This window comes from Salvelinus namaycush, chromosome 17 (genome assembly GCF_016432855.1).
Source record: "Salvelinus namaycush isolate Seneca chromosome 17, SaNama_1.0, whole genome shotgun sequence".
Taxonomy (NCBI): Eukaryota; Metazoa; Chordata; class Actinopteri; order Salmoniformes; family Salmonidae; genus Salvelinus; species Salvelinus namaycush.
Window position 1 is genome coordinate 12,855,900 of NC_052323.1, and position 21,814 is coordinate 12,877,713.

A 21,814-nucleotide genomic window follows, 5' to 3' on the forward strand; every position below is an offset into this window, starting at 1 on the left:
CGTGTAGTCCTGCCCTATGCAACTGTAGGCCTAATAAAACATCATCTGTCACCTATTGTGTTTATTGATTCATTACAGTTAAACATTTCGGATTGAAAAAGTCTAGCTAGCCTAGTCAGCCCAATTTTGAATATAAACCAAACTTGATCCTATTCACATTTTCTCACAAACAAATGGGCTATAAATAATTCGTTAACCCTGGCCAGAGGGACAGGGCGCGTAGTAGGCTAGACTATGCAGCTGCTGATGTTAGTAGCCTACAGTTGATCAGACTGAACATAGTCTAATTCCCATGTTATCACGCTTACTAAATAAATACCGGAGGAAAGTGGAGAGCGCGCCTTGAGCTTTGAGCGTTGTGCGTGGCACCTGCAATTTCCGTGAATGTGATTGGTCAAGACACGCAAAGAGCATGCCGCAGAACTCAGTTGTGAAGGATATGAGGTATCGGTCTAAAAAACAGCACCCTGCTCCTCTTTAAACACTTTGCGTCGCTATATTTTATTAAACTAAATCAAAAGTGGTACGTACACCTGATTGAAAAGTGCTGAGGCAAATGCCGCCTGGCCACACGTTTTCTGGCAGCACTGCTATTGTTCAGCCAAGGGAAGATAAAGACGTCCTTGTGCAAATACACTGGAAGATTTCAGCACAGTACATGCCTAGATGTATGATAGTCATGGTGTGTCAATGCATGTATAAAACTAAAACCATATTCAACCTAATCTTCTACCAAACACTAGCCTCACACCAGACAGGAAGATTTCAGCACAGTACATGCCTAGATGTATGATAGTCATGGTGTGTCAATGCATGTATAAAACTAAAACCATATTCAACCTAATCTTCTACCAAACACTAGCCTCACACCAGACAAGAATACCCCCCCCCCCCCCCCCCCCTCTCTCAACCGAACAACACACACACTTACCGTAAACCCCCTAAAACATACCATTCTGGGCTATGTATTTCTATCCTGCACTACCCCACCTTCACTTCCACTCTGTCACTTGATCGCAGCCCTGAGCATCAAGCCCTCCGCTGTGTGTGAAGGCTCATATACGGCCTAACATTAAGAGTCAGAGGCAGAGGCAGAGTGGATGGCGGCACCATGGGCCTATTGTGATGGATTTCGCAGCGACGGAGAGGAACGGTGAATAGTGTTCAATGTGGTTTCTGGGGTCTCACATTCGGAAGGATTACCGTTTAGTTTGGTGCAGTAGAAGGGGAAGAAACCAGACTCTTAAAAAGAGACAAGGCAACACCGGGAAACATTCTGCACTTAGCTTATGAGCTCTCCTGCGGGCTGTGTGTTGTTAGCGTGTTAGTCTGTCAGTGGCTCACAGCAACACAGCAGCAGTGTAGTCATATACAACAAGTACAGGCAACCTGGGAGTATCCGATCTGGGTCAGAAGGAGGGAGACGGAACACTCTGGAACACACCGAGGGGGTTTGTTTATCTGGCCCAGGTTAACCCGGTGGGAGGAGTTTGAACCGGGTGAAAAGTTGTTGCATTGTTTTTGGATCCGGGGTGCCTCCCGGGCGTAAGCGAGGTCCTCCACTCTGGCCGTAGGCTGAAAACAATAGTGACGTAATCAAGCACGTGGAGTGATGAGTAGGATTCTGTTTTCACGTGCTAAAGGGGTGGCAGGTAGCCAAGTGGTTAGCGTTGAGCGTTGAGCCAGTAACTGGAAGGTTGCTAGTTCCCTGAGCATAAGCCATCATTGTAAATACACATTCGTTCTTAACTGACTTTCCTAGTAAAATAAAGGTTACATTTAAAGAAGGGATTTATGTAGATAAAAACACTTTTTCTGCCTTCCTAATGAAAACTATTTTGAAAAGTAAAACATGTATTTTATAAATGTTGTATGTTTCTGGAAGATGCACCATGCTGCCTTGTTGACAACATGACAGAGCGGCGCAGATTACTGTTTGATTTGAGAAGGGTGCTCTTCCCTCCCGGTGTTCGCCCGATGACGTGATGGGCCATTGCCCGGTTCAACTCGGGCCAGAGGGATTTTTGGTGGCATCTCCAAGACTAAAAACAAGGAGCAGTTCTGTCCTGTCCTGTCTGAGAAAGGAAGGTTGAGATAAAAATAGGCGTCAACGCTCTGTTCCTCCAACAGACAGGATTCTTTACTGCTAATAATTGGGTGTTTCATAAGCAGAGTAAGTGGCTGTACAGTAGCACTACCCTTGTCACACCCTGATCTGGTTCACCTGTCCTTGTGATTGTCTCCACGCCCTCCAGGTGTCTCTTATTATCCCCGGTGTATATATCACCTATGATTCCTGTCTCTCTGTGCCAGTTTGTCTTGTTTGCCAAGTCAACCAGCGTTTTTCCTTGCTCCTATTTTTCCCAGTCTCTGTTTGTTTCTAGTCCTCCTGGCTTCGACACTTGTCTGTCCTGACTCCGAACCCGCCTGCCTGACCACTGTGCCTGTTCTGACTACCAGCCTGCCTATCGCCTTGTACTGTTTTGGACTCGGATCTGGTTTCTGACCCCTGCATGGCCTGCCTCGAGACTGCCTATCATCTGGTACTGCTTGGACTCTGACCTGGTTTATGAACTCTCGCCTGTCCCCGACCTCCCTTTGCCTATTCCCTTTGTTATAATAAATATTGGAGCGCTACCATCTGCTGCCTGTGTCTGCATTTGGGTCTCGCCTTGTGCCCTTATAACCCTGGTGGGTGTTACACTGTGACAGTGGAGAGGAGTGGTTAACCAGCAATACAGTGTAGAGGAGTGGTTAACCAGCAATACAGTTGAGAAGAGTGGTTAACCAGCAATACAGTGTAGAAGAGTGGTTAACCAGCAATAGTGTAGAGGAGTGGTTAACCACACTGTAAAAAAAAAAGGATACACTTATATTTAACTTTCGTTGTGTAGAATAATAGAAAATGTCAGTAAATGCGAAATACATTAAACTTCCTGTATTTTTACAGCCATGCATCCCTTTTTCACCACAATAAGCTGTAGAAATACAATAATATACATTATAAAGAAACAACAATTTTTACCATTGTTTTATGGATATTTACTTTAGTTTTACATTTTAAATGCAGATAATTATAGGAAAAACTATTTCTGATGTGTATAAACAGTATAAAACTATGCAAGGGAATGTAAAAAGAATGCTATCGTCTGTGATTGTGCTGATATTGATCAGTACATTACAAATATTAACTGTAAAATTATGAGTATTTACAATACCGCAATGACAGTGAATGCATATTATTTAACAGACTGTTATTTAAATTATTAAGCCAGTTATTTTAGTATTTATTAATAGCAAAGTGTTTCGATGTTTAAGAACAGCATGAAGCTATGAAAGAAAATGTACAAATAATTACATTGTGATTTTAAAGATATTGTCTGTAAAAAAAGTTATCTTACATTAATATACTTCAAATGTTACATGTCATTTTCTTTGTTTGAGAATAATGGTCAGATGTTGCTAAAATTACAAAGATACATCTACATCCCTGGTGGCTCTGTGGTCTATCTAAGTCTGCGTTAGTTCGAATCCTGTTCGCGGCATTTCTAGAACACTTATTTAAACTATTTACGTTAAGTATTTAAAGTTGCCTACTTTTACCAGTGTGTGATTGTGCTTACATGTTTCTATGTAATGTAGGTAGACTGCATTCTACCTCGACTCTCAGGTAGAAGACCATGCTATATTGTCATTTTTCTTTACATTAATATCACCACCAGCAATTTCGTCCTCACCAGAGTATGATTCATTATGATCCAGCATTCTCTTCCATATCAGACACTTCCTCCTCTATTTCAAAGTCACCATCCTCTACATCACTCTTCGGAACTATTAAAAAGGTTAGTGTAATTAAAGACTAGTCAATATTTCACATTGAATTTTGTCGTTTCCGTTAGAAACCATTTGACAAGGATTCATTATCACTTTGGAGGCGTCATTCAAACGGCGGCGCACACAACTGGCGCCAATTGAATGCAGCAGGTAGCAGCTTGGCACACGCATTGATAGGAGAGCGGATATATATCATACCAAGGTGAGCATTACCACCAAACTTTTGCTTAATTGTTTAACATAACGTTTAAATATTTGTCGACATTGCTAGATGTGCAGCTCATTAACTTTGTGTTGTATATGCTAGCTAATATCGTGGAGTTTGTGGTTGGCTGCTCACACGTCGTTAGCAAGATAGCTAACTAATACTACCCAAGCTAGCTACCAACCAGACCTTAGCTAGCTAGCAGCAAGCCAGATAAGATAAGCACACGTTTTTTGTAACATATCATATGTTGATGTTACACCCCTGAACAAGGGGGGAAAGAATCACAATTGTGATACGGAATGTTTACTTATTGAACTTTTAGTGCAATGAGAAAAAAAACGCGAATTCTCCGTGAACTTGAGTGGAGACCAGAGCAATCGATCTCAGGCTCATAGATTAAGAGCATTTAGTAGATCACAGATTAACACTTTTACCCACGACAACATAAAGTAATCAACATAACGTTTACACATTCCTCTCACAATTCGTACCCTTTGTATGCTTGACGGATTTTAACACAACATTTATATAATTATCAATCTATCAACTAATACTGAATGCATGATCTTCTTAACCTTAGATGTTTTAAGATCCTCACATACTATGAACTTACTAATACTTTTTAATGTATAACAGGCTATTAGTATTTCCTTTAACCTGTCACACTCTCCCCGACAAAATAAATGTTGTCCCAACATTACCAACATTGTCTTCTTCAACAGTCTGTATGCACTGGACCTCGAAAATCCTCTTCTGTAAGGTAGTACTTGAGCAGAGGTCAAGGGTCACAGTTCAAATATAACTAACAAGTTATTCACAGTCCATATCTGTTGACCAGCTGTATAACATAAACAGTCCTTTCTCATACTATTGATCAACAGTCCATCAATTTTAATGATCTAAATGCATAGTCTGCAAATTGTCTCGTGACAGTCTGTGAAATCAGTCAGTAGTCCATGGTCAAACATGTCAACTCTGTTGCTGAAGCCCATACATGTAAGGTGGCTGAAAGTAACATTGCTGTAGTGATGGCAGCCATGGAACCAGTCCTGGTGCAGAGTAGACAGGAAACAACTGTGGCTGTATACTGTAGCAGGAAGGGATACCAAGCTGATCATAGGTGATACGTCTTGGAGGGTGTCTCTCTCTTTGTGGCAGCTGGTAGGCTGGTTCCTCAGGTTCAGCAGCATCAGTTAATGAAGGAAAGGCACTTGGTGGACGATCATCAGGCAAATTTTCAGCAGGCAAGTTCATCTCCTCAGCAGGCAGGTCTTGAACTGTTGTTGTCTCCTCCAGCCGCTTTTCAACAAGAGGCTGTGCTGGTAGCGTATCAGGGACTGGCACCACAACTGTCTGTTTCACTGGTGGGGGCCTGTGTTCCCACTCTCTCGCTGGTTCAGCATTCCTCTCCTCAGGTACTGTAGGAGATGTGGGAACCTGTAGCGGCTCATGATGACGGTCATATTCATCCCCGCTGTCTTCATCAGAATCTAGAGGATGTGATGCAGGCTGATGTCTCCTTTCTTTCTGACTTTTGTCATCTTTGGTCATTTCTGGTTGTCTCTCAAAAGGTAAGTGGTCACAGGACATGAGCAGGTTTCTGTGCAGGACCCTGGAGCGTCCCCTACTCTTTTCTGGTCTCAATTCATAAATCGGCAGGTCTGAACCCATTTGTTTCACTACTGTGTGAATTGTATCTTCCCAATAGTTACGGAGTTTGCCTGGTCCTCCTCTTGGTGTCAGGTTTTTAATCAGAACTCGCTCGCCAGGCTGTAGCACTGAACTCCTAACTTTAGCGTCATAGTACTTCTTACTTCTTTCAGCGGCTTTCTGAGCATTTTCATTTGCAATGGCGTATGCTTCTTCCATCCCTCGTTTCCAGTTCTCCACGTAGGCTCGATGGTTACTGGAACCTGCCTCTGTGCACAATCCAAAGAGCATATCAACTGGAAGCCTGGGTGATCTCCCAAACAGAAGATAAAATGGTGAATAGCCAGTCACTTCGCAACGGGTGCAGTTATAGGCATAAACCAGTTTGTTCAGAGACTCCTTCCAATTTGACTTTTGTGTCTCAGTTAGTGTCTTTAACATTTGCAACAATGTTCTGTTCATGCGTTCCACTTGACCGTTCCCCATCGGGTGGTAGGGTGTTGTTCTGGACCCCGCCATGCCACTGAGTTTCTTTAACTTTTTATGGCTGCAGGGGCAGTATTGAGTAGCTCTGTTTAAGGTGCCCATTTCAAACGGCCTCGTACTCAATTCTTGCTCGTACAATATGCATATTATTGTTATTATTGGATAGAAAACACTCTCTAGTTTCTATAGCCGTTTGAATTATGTCTCTGAGTGGAACAGAACTCATTCTACAGCACTTTTCCTGATATGGAGTGAGATTTCAGAAATCTTGGACTCTGGTCCCAGGTCAGTTTTAAAGTCCCTGTAAATGCTATGAGGATACAAACACTGCCCACGCCTTCCTCTAGATGTCAGTAAGTGGTGACAATTTGAATGGAGTCGATTGCGCAATCAGGGCCTGTATAAAAGGCCAAAGACCGGATGTACCGTTCTTTTCCTGCTGCGCCTGACGCACGACGGACGTCGGACCTGCTCTCTTTCCAAGCTTGGGTTTAGCCACTTATATGTCGCCGGTCATGTTTTTACTCGTTATAGGTGTTAAAAACATCATAAGGTAGTTAATTTAAACTGTTTTATAGCAATTTATATCCGTTTAGTGCGATTTTGAGGCATTGCTTTGTGTTGCGCTTTGAAGCGCCGGGCACGTTTCGGGGTCCCGGTCGAACATTAGTGGGCATTTCGACGGACAAGAGGACATCTTTCGACCAAAAGAAGATTAGACCCAAGAAAGGATACATTGCCCAAGATTCTGATGGAAGATCACCTCATAGTAAGAAATATTTAAGATGATAAATCGTTGTTCTGTCGAAAAATGTTAAACGCACATTCCGCCATTTTCTTTGGTATAGCTTCGCTTGGCGAACCCTGTATTGCACAGTAAGGATAATTTTAGAAATGTAATTCAGCGATTGCATTAAGAACTAATTTGTCTTTCGATAGCTGTCCAACTTATATTTTTTTAGTCAAGTTTATGAATAGTTAATCATGAGACAAGATCACTGCTAAAGATGGCGCCCGACATTTTCAGGCTAGTTTTGCTAGTATTGTCATTGTATAACCACGGTTTTTTGTGGCTAAATATGCACATTTTCGAACAAACTCTATATGTATGTTGTAATATGATGTTACAGGAGTGTCATCGGAAGAATTCTGAGAAGGTTAGTGAAAAAATTAATATATTTTGGCGATGATTACGTTATCGCTCTCTTTGGCTTGAATCAATGCTCGGGTAACGTTTGCACATGTGGTATGCTAATATAACGATTTATTGTGTTTTCGCTGTAAAACACTTAGAACATCTGAAATATTGTCTGAATTCACAAGATCTGTGTCTTTCCATTGCTGTGAGCTGTGTATTTTTAAGAAATGTTTTATGATTAGTAATTAGGTAATTCTCGTTGCTCTCTGTATTTATTCTAGTCGAGTTGTGATGGTGGGTGCAATTGTAAACTATGATTTCTACCTGAAATATGCACATTTTTCTAACAAAACCTATCCTATACAATAAATATGTTATCAGACTGTCATCTGATGAGGTTTTTTCTTGGTTAGTGGCTATCAATATCTTTATTTGGCCGAATTGGTGATAGCACCTGATGGAGTAAGAAACTGATGGAGTTAGAAAAGTGGTGTCTTTTGCTAACGTGGTTAGCTAATAGATTTACATATTTTGTCTTCCCTGTAAAACATTTTAAAAATCGGACATGTTGGCTTGATTCACAAGATGTGTACCTTTCATATGTTGTATTGGACTTGTTAATGTGTGAAAGTTAAATATTTAAAAAAAATATTTTTTTGAATTTCACGCCCTGCACTTTGAGCTGGATGTTGTCATAGGTGTACCGACCTCGGGCTTGCAGCCATAAGATTAACTGATGGAACAACTGATTTTCAAATTCTCCCCCTTGGTCATGGTGGATGCGGGACGGGAACCCAAACTTCAGGGCAAAGTCATTGAAGATGAGATTTGCAGCAGTTTTACCTGACTTTGATGTGGTGGCGTAGGCTTGAGTGAAACGTGTAAAATGATCAACAATCACGAGGATGTACTCATATCCCCCTTTGCATCTGTCGAGATGAAGGAAGTCTATACATACCAGTTCAAATGGCTGTGTTGTCACAATGTTTGTCAGAGGAGCTCTTGTTTCATGGGCTGGCTTTTTCTGCTTGACACAGCTACAAGTTTTAGTCACATAGTGCTCGATGTCAGATTGCATATATGGCCAGAAGAAGCGGTCACGTACTAGTGATACAGTGCGGTCTGTACCTTGGTGTCCCATGTTATTGTGCAACTCTTCCATCACTTTACCTTTGTACTGCTCTGGTAGAACTAACTGCTTGCGGGCTGTAGTGATTCTGTACAGAATGCCATCACTGTCTATTGTCAATTTGTCCCATTCTCTGAATAGGCATTTTGTCTTTGGACTGAATTCCTTTTGCTCTTTAACTGGCGGTTTGAAACCAGACAGTTTGAAATTGAGCACAGGACGGATGACCGGATCAGATTCTTGTGCTTCTCTTATCCCATCTTTTGGGATCGAGCTGGTTGTTGCAGTGGTTGTCTCACCTTCAGCTGACACTGACATAGCTGCAGCTGAAAGTGACCAAGGTACAACAGCCTCTTTCTGTACCTCAACTGCTTGTATCGTGGCGGCAATGGTGTCTGGTGGAAGCTCCTCAGAACATTCTCTCATCAGTGACTCTACATCCAGTGGCATCCTTGACAACGCATCTGCATCACCGTTCTCTCTGCCTGGCCTGTACTTTATTGTAAAGTGGAAATCAGCCAATTCTGAAACCCACCTGGAAGTGGTTGCGTTCAGTTTCGCAGTAGACAGAATGTAGCTGAGCGGGTTGTTATCGCTGTATACAGTGAAGGATGGTGCATAGTACAAATAATCATGGAACTTATCAGTGATTGCCCATTTTAGAGCTAGAAATTCTAGCTTGCCCGAGTGGTAGTGATAGTTCTTCTCAGCTGCTGTTAAGGTTCGAGAGCCATAAGCAATGACCCTAAGCTTCCCATCTTGCTTTTGATAGAGAACTGCTCCCAAGCCTTGGTGTGACGCATCAGTGTGTACAACAAATGGCTGAGTGAAATCAGGGAAACCTAAGACTGGCGGGTGAAGCAAACACTCAATCAGCTGTTCAAGTGCCTGTTGATGCTGGTCAGTCCACTGGATTGGCTTGTTTGAGGGCACCACATGACTTAGTTTCTTTGTTTTTGTTTTCCGTGGGTGGTCAGGTAATTTCTCTGAAATTTCTCTGCTTTCAGGAGGTCATACAGGCAGCTGGCCCTCCTAGAAAAGTCTTTGATGTACTGTCTGTAGTAAGTGAGTAAACCAAGCATTTGTCTGAGCTGGCCCACAGTCCCTGGTCTGATTTCTTTCAATGCTCTTACTGCTTCAAAATCGGCTGGGTCAACTCGGCTGCCCTCTGCAGACACTACTCTGCCCAAATAACGGACCTGGGGTTTAAAGAGATCACACTTACTTGGTTTGAGTTTAATGCCATACTCTCTGAGACGCCTCAAAACTTTTCGCACATCATTCACATGGCTGTCGAAAGTTTTACTGAAAACAAGCGTGTCGTCCAGATAAGGAATGCAGATGTCATCCCGGAGCCCTTCCAAACACTCCTCCATACACCGCTGAAAAGCTGCAGGAGCGTTCATGAGGCCGAATGGCATCCGTATCCACTCATAGAGTCCCCACGGGGTCACAAATGCTGTCAGTGGTCTGCTTTCTTCAGAGATGAACCCCTGGTGATAAGCTTTTCCCTGATCTAAGAGGGAGAACCAGGAATTACCACCTAAACTGTCCATGATGTCTTGGACCCGAGGGATGGGCTGGCGGTCGGGATGTGTCTTTCTGTTCAGGTCTCTGTAATCTATGCACAACCGGAGGGTCCCATCCTTCTTACGAACGCACACGACAGGTGAAGAATATGAAGAGTTTGACTTCCTAACCCAGCCCTGGGCTATGAGGTCATAAAGGTAACCCTTCATCTCCTGATACAGTGGCCTGGGCACTGACATGTATGTGCGCTTGACTGGTTCAGAGTCCTTTAGAGAAATAGTCATTTTCAATCGTTCAATGCAGCCAATGTCATTGTCTGATCTGGAGAAGGAGTGACACTCTTCTCTAAGCATTTGCCTAACAACCTCTCTCTGCTTTTCGGTTAGGTGAGTTAAACCTACTGGTGGATCCCACTGTTCAGTAGCAGTACATGGGGTTCGAACGCTGGTGTGATTCACTGTGGCTGGGGTGACAGTTTTTTCAAAGACTTGGGCAGGTAACACAGTCATAATGGTTTGTACTGTACCGATTATTGTGCGTCCTAGCAGGGCAATGTCGTGGTCAGTGGGGTTAGAGACATCAAGCCTGATAACTGGAAAAACACCTTTCCTGACTCTGACTAGTGTGTCAAAGAACTCAAGGTCGTCTGGCCACTGCGGGTTCAGGTCTGGCTGGAAAAGCATTGTCATGTCCTCTTTGAAAGGCTGGGAAGCTACGCGGCACTCAATCTGAATGCTACTGTGTTTTGGGATAGCAACCTTCTCTTTCTTGGTTTTCACTGCGTATTCATCTGTCTGTTCTGCGCTAACAGCCTGTATAAAAGCACTCACCTTGTTTCTTTTGAGGCTTGGGAAAGCTGTTCTTATTGTACTGTATCGTTTAGTCTTTTCGGTCATTGTCAGGATGTGCTCGATAACATTGAAACCTATAATGGGATGAGATAGGTGACAGCCTTTCATTACCAGCACTGGGATGATCAGTTCCTTTGTTTCGTCAGTTTCAGAGGCCAGCCGAAAAGTTGTTTCAATCCATCCCAGGTACGGCATTTCAGTCCCATTTGCTGCAGTCAACCTTAGATCAGCAGGTGAGTCCAGGATTTCTGAAACATCTCTCAGCCTTGCGTTTGGGAGAGATTCCTCTTTCCATCGTTCATCAATGACCGATACCTGAGAGCCTGTGTCCCATAGAGCTTGGAGGTGGTGGCGATTCAGGTGACACTCAATAAGGCACTGTCTGCCGACTAGCGAGGTGACCTTACGGGGGTGGCAACCTTGAGCTAGGGATGGTAAGGAGTGGGCATTTTCCTCTGTGCAGGAAAACCTTTCACTGGTAGAGTTCATTTTCAGGTGAGTGCATTTTTCCTTATGTTTAATCCAATGTTGATTTTGACATACTTTGGAACAGTACAGTGTCTCTTTACATGATGAACATTGTTTCAGGTTCTCAAATGAATCTTCTCTGGCACAATTTGCACATTTCTGGGACTTTTTGGTAGCTACGGTTAACACTCGTCCCTCAGCGGTAACCTTTGCCCGTTTAAAGGGGCCTCCCTTGAAGGTCTGACTCCCCGGATTTTACATCCAGCTTGAAAATGTTCTCCACTCCCACATCGGAAGCAGTGTGTGCAGCGTGCATCTGTTCTGGCCTGCTGGCAGACAAAACACCTCCTTGGAGCTTGAGCAGAGCGGTTGGCATACCGGTTAGGTGCATATTGATGCTGCACAGGGTCAGGTGCTTGGGACTGACTGTAGTTGCTGTAATACTGCTGCTGGGACACAGGTGGCTGGGGGTCCCTATCTGGCCTCCTAACTGGAGGTGGGGCATAGGCACAAGGCGGTGACCGAAACATAGGCTGCTGTAATGTCTCCTTAATCTGAGCAATCTCTGCACTGAGACCTTTTAGAGAAGCTACACCTGTCTTAAGTTCAGCTAACTCTGTTAATAGTTCTGCGGGTATCTTAACTTTGGCTTCCTTCACAGGACACTTTGCGGATGGCGTATCTTCTAACTGGACTACACTTAGTTGTAGCAGGCTGTGGGGCATGAAACCGCTTTTTGTTTCGTCTTTCTATCTCATTAGCACAAGCAATGTTAAGCTTCTCTAGCAAAACCTCATCTGATGTTTCGCTATCTAGCAGGAGAGGCTGCATGTCTATCCTGATACTGTCACTCTGGAGACCTGTAAGGACTGTGTGTAAACACATGCGCTGGACTAGAGCAGGGTCATACTTAAGCCCTGATTCTGACTCCTGGGATGCAAACAGTACTTTTTGCCTCAAATCTAAGACGCGCATCAGGAAGCTTTGAGGGGTCTCTTTGCTATGCTGTGCTTCTGAAGCTAGCTGTTTGTAAAGCTCTGTTGCACTCTTCTCTTGGAAGTGGGAACGCAGGATACATTGAAGTGTGGGAAGAGTTAGCTGGGGTTTACCTTCCAAGTAACTGCGTAGCTGTGAGCCTGGAGAAATAGCCCTGACTACTGCGTCTACTATTTCTACCTCAGGATAGCCTCTGTTAAGTCCACTCTCGATCTGATGGGCAAGGCTGGAAAAAATCAGTTTATCTTTCTGGCCCGGTTCACCTACCTGACCAGAAATTTTAAACTCTTTGCGCCAATATGAGCTGGGCTGTGCATTGGGTGAGAGCGGCACGCTCCCCTGAAGATTGGCATGGGGTTGGGGCTGACGCAGGGAATCACTGGCTTTGGCTGCAGTAATCTGCTCAGTTCCCACCCTTTGTTGTGGGGTTACAGTTCTCAGTTCCTCTATTCTGTGATGTATTCCGGCTGTTTCAATATCATGGTCAGTTTGCCATGTTTTGTTATCTATGCCACTGATCATCTCTGTCATTTTGTCTTTAAGTAGCAACAATTCCGACATGCCTCCATCTTCTAACTCTGCAACTTCCTCTCTTTCAAGGAACATCATAATGTGAGTCATCAATGATATGCGGGATTTGTCTTGAACATCTCTTCTCTGTTTGCCTGATATGTCAAGGAAGCCACATATCTCTAGTAACTTGTCTTTAGTCAAGGTGCGCAATTCTCCTACTACCTCTTCCTGTAGTTCTTCCAAGGCGGTTGTCATGTTGACAGAACAGGAGGAACTTTTACTGTGCAGGAGTTGACTCTGAATTAGATGGTCCTTACTGTCTCTGATGGTCGATCAATGGCCTCAGGAGACACGTACTTAACCACCAACTTCCAGCTCTCCTCGAACAGCAACACTTTCCTCACTGCAGCCTGCCTGAGTTATTATGTGGGGATTTAGCTGGCTCGGAATACAGCGACCAGGATGTGGAAACTGGACATCTGAGCAGCAATCTCAGCGGAGCCTCCAAAAATGTTACACCCCTGAACAAGGGGGGAAAGAATCACAATTGTGATACGGAATGTTTACTTATTGAACTTTTAGTGCAATGAGAAAAAAAACGCGAATTCTCCGTGAACTTGAGTGGAGACCAGAGCAATCGATCTCAGGCTCATAGATTAAGAGCATTTAGTAGATCACAGATTAACACTTTTACCCACGACAACATAAAGTAATCAACATAACGTTTACACATTCCTCTCACAATTCGTACCCTTTGTATGCTTGACGGATTTTAACACAACATTTATATAATTATCAATCTATCAACTAATACTGAATGCATGATCTTCTTAACCTTAATGTTTTAAGATCCTCACATACTATGAACTTACTAATACTTTTTAATGTATAACAGGCTATTAGTATTTCCTTTAACCTGTCACATTGACAGTTAACGTTTTATTAGTTCTGAATTTTGAAGCATTGACATTCAGCTATTTAGCTAGATTGCTAGCTGCATTTCATAACCTAGTTAGCGCGCTAATTGCTAGCTAGGTTACGTTAGTTTGCTGTAAACCAATCCCACCTGATAACATGTTTTTTCTCTCTTTCCTTCAACAGTTACATGAATTGGAATCGAGGAAATAGTTTGCTAAACTAAACTTTGTAGGTTGAGTAGCTTAGCATGGAAGTACAAATAAATAATCGCTGTTGTCTCCTTTAAATTCATTGTCATTGTAATCAAGCAAATCAGTAAGACACACTTCAGTAGTTAATTGGAACCGAGATTAAAATCTACAAGCTACTGTTTTTCCTTTGTTGTTAAGTAAGTTAAATATAGAGAAATTGGGAATATGTAAGAACTTACAAAGAATTGACATGTCGTTCCTGTGGCCTCACTGTTAAAACGTTGAGGTTATGTGGATCATTAGTCATTACACCGACATTAAGCAAATGGCCAATATGTATGCTGCATGGTTAGTTGCAAATCTCAGTTTACATAATATAATGCCTTTAAAAGTCATATGCGTCATCATCATAGTCTGCTGTATCACAATGTGACATGATGCAAGGGCCGTTTACATGTGAAAATCATCATTGTCAGAAACAATGCCTTAATCTGAAGGATCTTCTTGCTCATCAAAGGTCACATGTTTCAAAAAGAGAAAAGGTCAAATGCCCATTCAGAGACTGTGGCAAAGCCTTTACATTAAAATCCTCTTATCTCCCACATTTCAAGGCAGCATAGGTATGCTACAGCTGCACATGTGTCCAATTATTCAGTGAGTTCTCATGATGATGCTGAAAGTCTGTTCAGTGTAGATCTTATTGATGAAGGGCCAGAGGATATACTGAACCCAGCTGTTATGCAAAGTCTGTATATAAAACATCTGTATGTTTTACATTAAGTTACAGGCTAAGTATCTAATTCCCTCTATGATACAAATGATATTTGTTTAGCGTAATTGTCTTAATGGACTTTGTCATCAGTACACTCAACATCAACTGAAGGTTGCCCTTCAGTCTAATAATAACTTGACAAGAGTCAGAAATTGAAGGTGTTTTAAAGACCTTGGAGGACAGATTTGCATGCATCCTGTAGCTCTACTTAATCACCAGAATAAATGAGAAGGCATTATTTCCAGACAAACTTTTCCTATGTGCATCCAAAAAGCTATAAGTTCAGGTACAGATGAAAACCGAAAGGAACGATATGCTCAGTATATCCCTATAAAAGAGACATTGAAAGGAACGATATGCTCAGTATATCCCTATAAAAGAGACATTGAAAGGAATGATATGCTCAGTATATCCCTATAAAAGAGACATTGAAAGGAACGATATGCTCAGTATATCCCTATAAAAGAGACATTGAAAGCTATGCTCAACGATCCAGTTGTTTGGCAGGAAAGCAAGTAAAGGACGCTACATGCACTTCTGCACGTGTTAAATTATGTTTGTGATGGATCTGTGTTCAAGTCTAATGCAGTATTTATGGACTCAGGTGTAACTAAAGCCTGTATTGTATCAAAATGCTTTTGATGTTGTTAAACTTCTTATCAATAGGGGGGCGCTGTTTTCACTTTGGAAAAAATCGTGCCCAAATTAAACGGCCTCGTACTCTATTCTAGATCATACAATATGCATATTATTATTACTATTGGATAGAAAACACTCAGAAGTTTCTAAAACTGTTTGAATTATATCTGAGTAAAACAGAACTCATTTGGCAGCAAACTTCCATACAGGAAGTGAAAAATCTGAAAACGAGGCTCTGTTTCAGGGCCTGCCTATTCAACTGACTTTTATTTATCGATATGTATGCACTTCATACGCCTTCCACTAGATGTCAACAGGCAGTGGAAGGTTGAATGGGGTGTCTAGCTTGATCTGAGGCCGAATAAGAGCTTTTGGAGTGACAGGTCCGGTATTTTCTTTGTCTTCGACGGCGCGCGGGGGACCTCGACATTGTCTTCTGATAAGCGTTCGGTATACACGGCGAATATCTCCGGCTCTGATTTTATTTGATACATATGAGAAAAACATCATAAAGTAGGTTTTTTCAACCGAGTTTTATCAGTTTATTCAACGTTTAATGGGACTTTTGGAATTTTCCGTTCTTTGCGCCAAGAGATGATGGGAATGTTCCCGCCACAATGCTAGCCAAGGTTGCTAATTCGACAGAAGAAATGGACATTCTAAAACCAAACAACGATTTATTCTGGAAATAGGACTCCTTGTACAACATTCTGATGGAAGCTCAGCAAAAGTAAGACAACATTTATGATGTTATTTCGTATTTCTGTGTAATATGTTGATGCCTATTCTCCGCTGTGTTGGTGAGCGCTGTCTCACAATAACCCAAGCTGTATGTTGTGGTAAAGTTATTTTTAAAAATCTAACAAAGCGGTTGCATTAAGAACCAGTGTATCTTTCATTTGCCATACAAGTATTTTTATGTAAAGTTTATGATGAGTTCTTTGGTCAGATTAGGTGAGTGTCCAAAATATCTCTGGACATTCTGGGGAATTGTTGCTACGTATTCACAATGTATAACCACGATTTGCAGCTCTAAATATGCACATTTTCGAACAAAACATAAATGTATTGTATAACATGATGTTATAAGACTGTCATCTGATGAAGTTGTCCAAAGGTTAGTGATTAATTTTATGTCTATTGCTGGTTTTTGCGAAAGCTACCTTTGCGGTGAATAAATGCCTTTGTGTGTTTGGCTATTGTGGTAAGCTAATATAATTCTATATTGTGTTTTCGCTGTAAAACACTTAAAAAATGGGAAATATTGGCTGGATTCACAAGATGTTTATCTTTCATTTGCTGTACACCATGTATTTTTCATAAATGTTTTATGATAAGTATTTATGTATTTCACGTTGCTCTCTGTAATTATTCTGGCTGCTTTGGTGCTATTTTTGATGGTGGCTGCAATGTAAAACTATGATTTATACCTCAAATATGCACATTTTTGAACAAAACATAAATGTATTGTATAACATGTTATAAGACTGTCATCTGATGAAGTTGTTCAAGGTTAGTGATTCATTTGTGAAAGCTACCTATGCGGTGGAAACATGGGGAAAATATGCGGTTGTGTGTTTGGCTATTGTGGTTAGCTAATAGAAATACATATTGTGTTTTCGCTGTAAAACATTTTAAAAATCGGAAATGATGGCTGGATTCACAAGATGTTTATCTTTCATTTGCTGTATTGGACTTGTGATTTCATGAAAATTATATTATATGATATCCCTGTCCCTGTCCCGTTAAGGACAGGCTATGCTAGTCAGCTTTTTTGATGAGGAGGATCCCGGATCCGGGAGGGTGATGAAGTAGAGGTTTTAACCCTCTTGGATCAGCAAGTAAGAAACATAAGATTGTGGGGGTCTACTTTACACTGGCAAACTTTGATCCATTTTATCGCTCCAGTATTGATAATTTACAGCTCATGTTATTGTGTAATGAGAGAGACTTTAAATATTTTGGCCATGATGAGCTTTTTTTCTACAATACTGTCAGATCTCAGAGATTTAGAAACAAATGGGTTGGAGATATCTGGATATGCTGTAAAGGCAGCAGGCTTTTGCATTACTGGTGATAATTTGGGGTCTCACAACACAGGAGAATTAATTGAACAATTTAGTACCTCCAACTACTGCTGTCGATACTGCCTTGCAACTAGAGGTTAGCTGTTTGATTTTGATGAACCTGCTGCTGCCAAAACAGTACAAAATTACAACGAGCCATTGAAAGTACTACAAGATGGTAATGAGACAATATCCAGGGGGTTAAAATTGGACTCTGTATTTAATTCCCTCAAGCACTTGTAACGGATGTGAAATGGCTAGCTAGTTAGCGGGTACGCGCTAGTAGCGTTTCAATCAGTTACGTCACTTGCTCTGAAACCTAGAAGTAGGGTTGCACCTTGCTCTGCAAGGGCCGTGGCTTTTGTGGAGCGATGGGTAACGACGCTTCGTGGGCGACCGTTGTTGATGTGTGCAGAGGATCCCTGGTTCGCGCCCGTGTCGGGGCGAGGGGACGACGTAAAGTTATACTGTTACACACTTTCATGTCTGTCAGCCAGTCCTCCCACCATGCATTGTTCATGATTTGTTTGAGAGGATAGTGGCAAATGACCTAGCCATTTTATATCATGTACTTTGTTAAAGTAAATCAATTCTTTACACACTCAGAGCTTAACCGCAGGATCAGGCAGTTTAGCTACCAAGGATCTCATGCCAATTCCACACCCTCAGAAGTTGGTGAAAAGGGAATTCAACTAGGTGGTCAGGCAACAGAAAACTGGTCTCTTTTGAGGCTCCTCCCTGTTAAAATAGGCAAAAAGATTGCTGATACAGAAGATTGGGTATGGCAACTAACAATCCTACTTAAAGAACTTGTGGAATGAATCTGTGCCCCCTCCATTTCTGTGGCTCAAGTTACTTTGCTCAATGTTCTGATTCCTGAGTATACAGACAAGAAATGAGCTGTTTCCTTTCACAGACTGAAACCAGAGCACCACTATCTGATGCACTATCCTGCTTTGATACTAAAGTTTGGCTCACTTATAAGACTGTGGACAATGAGGTTTGAAAGTAACACTTCATATTTCAAAAGATATGTTCGGATAGTGCAACATTTCAAAATTGTGTGCCAAACGTTTGCCAATAATCACCAACTTCTGCAAACCTATCTGAATTCAAGTTCCTTTGCTCTTGCTTTGCAAGTAAAATATTCATCCCCTTTCAATGCTGAGTTATACAGTGATGCTGTATGCAATGCAGTTGGGGCAAGCTTGTTTAGGGGACTGAATATTGTGGTGTCCACTGAGATGCATTTGAAGGGCACCTTTTACTGAAAGGGCATCTTTCTATATCTTTGTAATGGTGTCTCATCAGAATTCGGACAGAGATTACGTTGATAAAGGAGAACAAGCATGTCTACTTTCTTGTTACACGCCATAGCTCATCTTATTCACTGGAATTTGGACTACGAAGTTCAAAGTGCTATTGAGGGCATGATGTGTCTTAATGCAGAACTATGTTTGGATTACTACCATTGCCTGTGTATGCTTTCTACAGAACTAGTCATTTCACTGACACATAGCATAGTAGATGCTGAATAGGAAATCAATTAAGTGGTGGAAGTAGACAGTTCAAATAACACAAGTTTGGACAAAATTGCAGTTGAATAGAGACCATGTGAACAATTTGTATTGAATGGTAGTCTTTACTTTTTTTCTTTAGTAGACATGGATGATCAAGACAGTGCTCTTGCATCATTTATATGTTCTTTGCTGCCAAACTCAAGTGGACATCAGTCAAATCAAATCAAATTGTATTTGTCACATACACATGGTTAGCAGATGTTAATGCGAGTGTAGCGAAATGCTTGTGCTTCTAGTTCCGACAATGCAGTAATAACCAACAAGTAATCTAACCTAACAATTCCACAACTACTACCTTATACACACAAGTGTAAAGGGATAAATAATATGTACATAAAGATATATGAATGAGTGATGGTACAGAACGGCATAGGCAAGATGCAGTAGATGGTATAGTGTACAGTCTATACATATACATATGAGATGAGTAATGTAGGGTATGTAAACATAGTGGCATAGTTTAAAGTGGCTAGTGATACATGTATTATGGCAAGATGCAGTAGATGATATAGAGTACAGTATATACATATGAGATGAGTAATGTAGGATATGTAAACATTATATTAAGTGGCATTGTTTAAAGTGGCCAGTGATACATTTTTACATAATTTCCATCAATTCCCATTATTAAAGTGGCTGGAGTTGAGTCAGTATGTTGGCAGCGGCCACTAAATGTTAGTGGTGGCTGTTTAACAGTCTGATGGCCTTGCGATAGAAGCTGTTTTTCAGTCTCTCGGTCCCCGCTTTGATGCACCTGTACTGACCTCGCCTTCTGGATGATAGCGGGGTGAACAGGCAGTGGCTCGGGTGGTTGTTGTCCTTGATGATCTTTATGGCCTTCCTGTGACATCGGGTGGTGTAGGTGTCCTGGAGGGCAGGTAGTTTGCCCCCGGTGATGCGTTGTGCAGACCTCACTACCCTCTGGAGAGCCTTACGGTTGTGGGCGGAGCAGTTGCCATACCAGGCGGTGATACAGCCCGACAGGATGCTCTCGATTTGTGCATCTGTAGAAGTTTGTGAGTGCTTTTGGTGACAAGCCGAATTTCTTCAGCCTCCTGAGGTTGAAGAGGCGCTGCTGCGCCTTCTTCACAACGCTGTCTGTGTGGGTGGACCAATTCAGTTTGTCCGTGATGTGTACACCGAGGAACTTAACTTTCCACCTTCTCCACTACTGTCCCGTCGATGTGGATAGGGGGGTGCTCCCTCTGCTGTTTCCTGAAGTCCACAATCATCTCCTTTGTTTTGTTGACGTTGAGTGTGAGGTTATTTTCCTGACACCACACTCCGAGGGCCCTCACCTCCTCCCTGTAGGCCGTCTCGTTGTTGTTGGTAATCAAGCCTACCACTGTAGTGTCGTCCGCAAACTTGATGATTGAGTTGGAGGCGTGCATGGCCACGCAGTCGTGGGTGAACAGGGAGTACAGGAGAGGGCTCAGAACGCACCCTTGTGGGGCCCCATGTTGAGGATCAGTCAGTGCTGGATCCTCATAAGACATTGGGTGTGGAAGAGCTGGAAGACAAGAAGAATGTCCAGGAGGCAGATCTTCTCCATGTCCTGAGGCCAGTAGAAACAAGGAAGCTGATAGCCCAAGTGAACGCTACATGTTAATGTCAGTTTGTTACTTCAATAACTCATAACTGTCATTAAAACATGGTATTGTCACTACAGTATGTAAAATGTGTTAAGCATGGTGAGAAAAGTAGAACACGGTACACGGCCTGATTCCCAACCTCTTCTTTTTATCCAAGGTGAAAAGGATAGTACTGGAAGGAATAATCCAACACCCAGAAGTGTGTCTGGTAGCCCCCAAACACCTCGCAGCGACGATTGTTCCTTGGCTATAAGTAAGTACATAAGAAAATGCTAAACGTGCTATACATTTACTGTTTAAAAAGTGCATATACACCCAAAACTTAAATGGGCTCTATGACGATATGATTGACACTAAAATATTTTCAAGGTGGGTGTCAAGTCGGGTAATATTTGTCTAATTCAAATAGTTCAAATCATAAGTTTGGGAAGCTTTTCGAGCTATACTTCCGATTTCAATCTACACAGACGTTAGAACGGTCTCCTCTAGGCTCAGTTTCTCAGACACTGACTAGTGTAGCCTTCCTATTCATGATGGGTCAAATGTAGTTTTCTGGCTTTTATCTAATGTTTTATATCATAATAATCATATTATTTAACAAGCAGACAATTGATAGCAAGATGTATATGTTATAATGGGAGTTAAGTTTGGTTTAGAAACTCAGTGATGATATTGTATGTGGTGTCAGGGAGTAAAATGTGGAGTTAAGAGAACCACAAATGTGTTTCTTGTGTACTTTCACAGGTGGTAGATACAACACTGACAGCACAAGCTCACCACCGGCTAGCTCAAGTCCAAGCGCATGCTCCAGCCCCAGTAGACGGGCAGCAGTGGACAATAACTGGCACTTCAGTTTGTAATTCCTTGGAATCGAATGCCATCTGAGGTTACAAGAAAGCTGGAGAACAAGGAGCTGGAAGGGAGAGACGTGAAGTTATTCGCTTGAATGTATGTGAAATCCTTACTGATTGTCCAATGCCAGGAAAGAAACATTTGAGGGAAGTAGCCAGAAAAATGGTGCTGACTTATCCTAAGGCATTCCAAGATGTCATCGAAGATTAAATGTTGGTCGTGGACACGACTCCCTTACTAAGCAGCTGCAGAGCCGAGTTGATAACTTGAAGCGAGGGAACACCACCCTTTCCCTAAGACAGTCAAGTGAGTCTTGACACAGAAACATACACAAGAAGAACTAAATAAGATGTACAAAAACAGAAGCGAAGACAACAAGAGTGTTGAAAAGAAAATGGCAG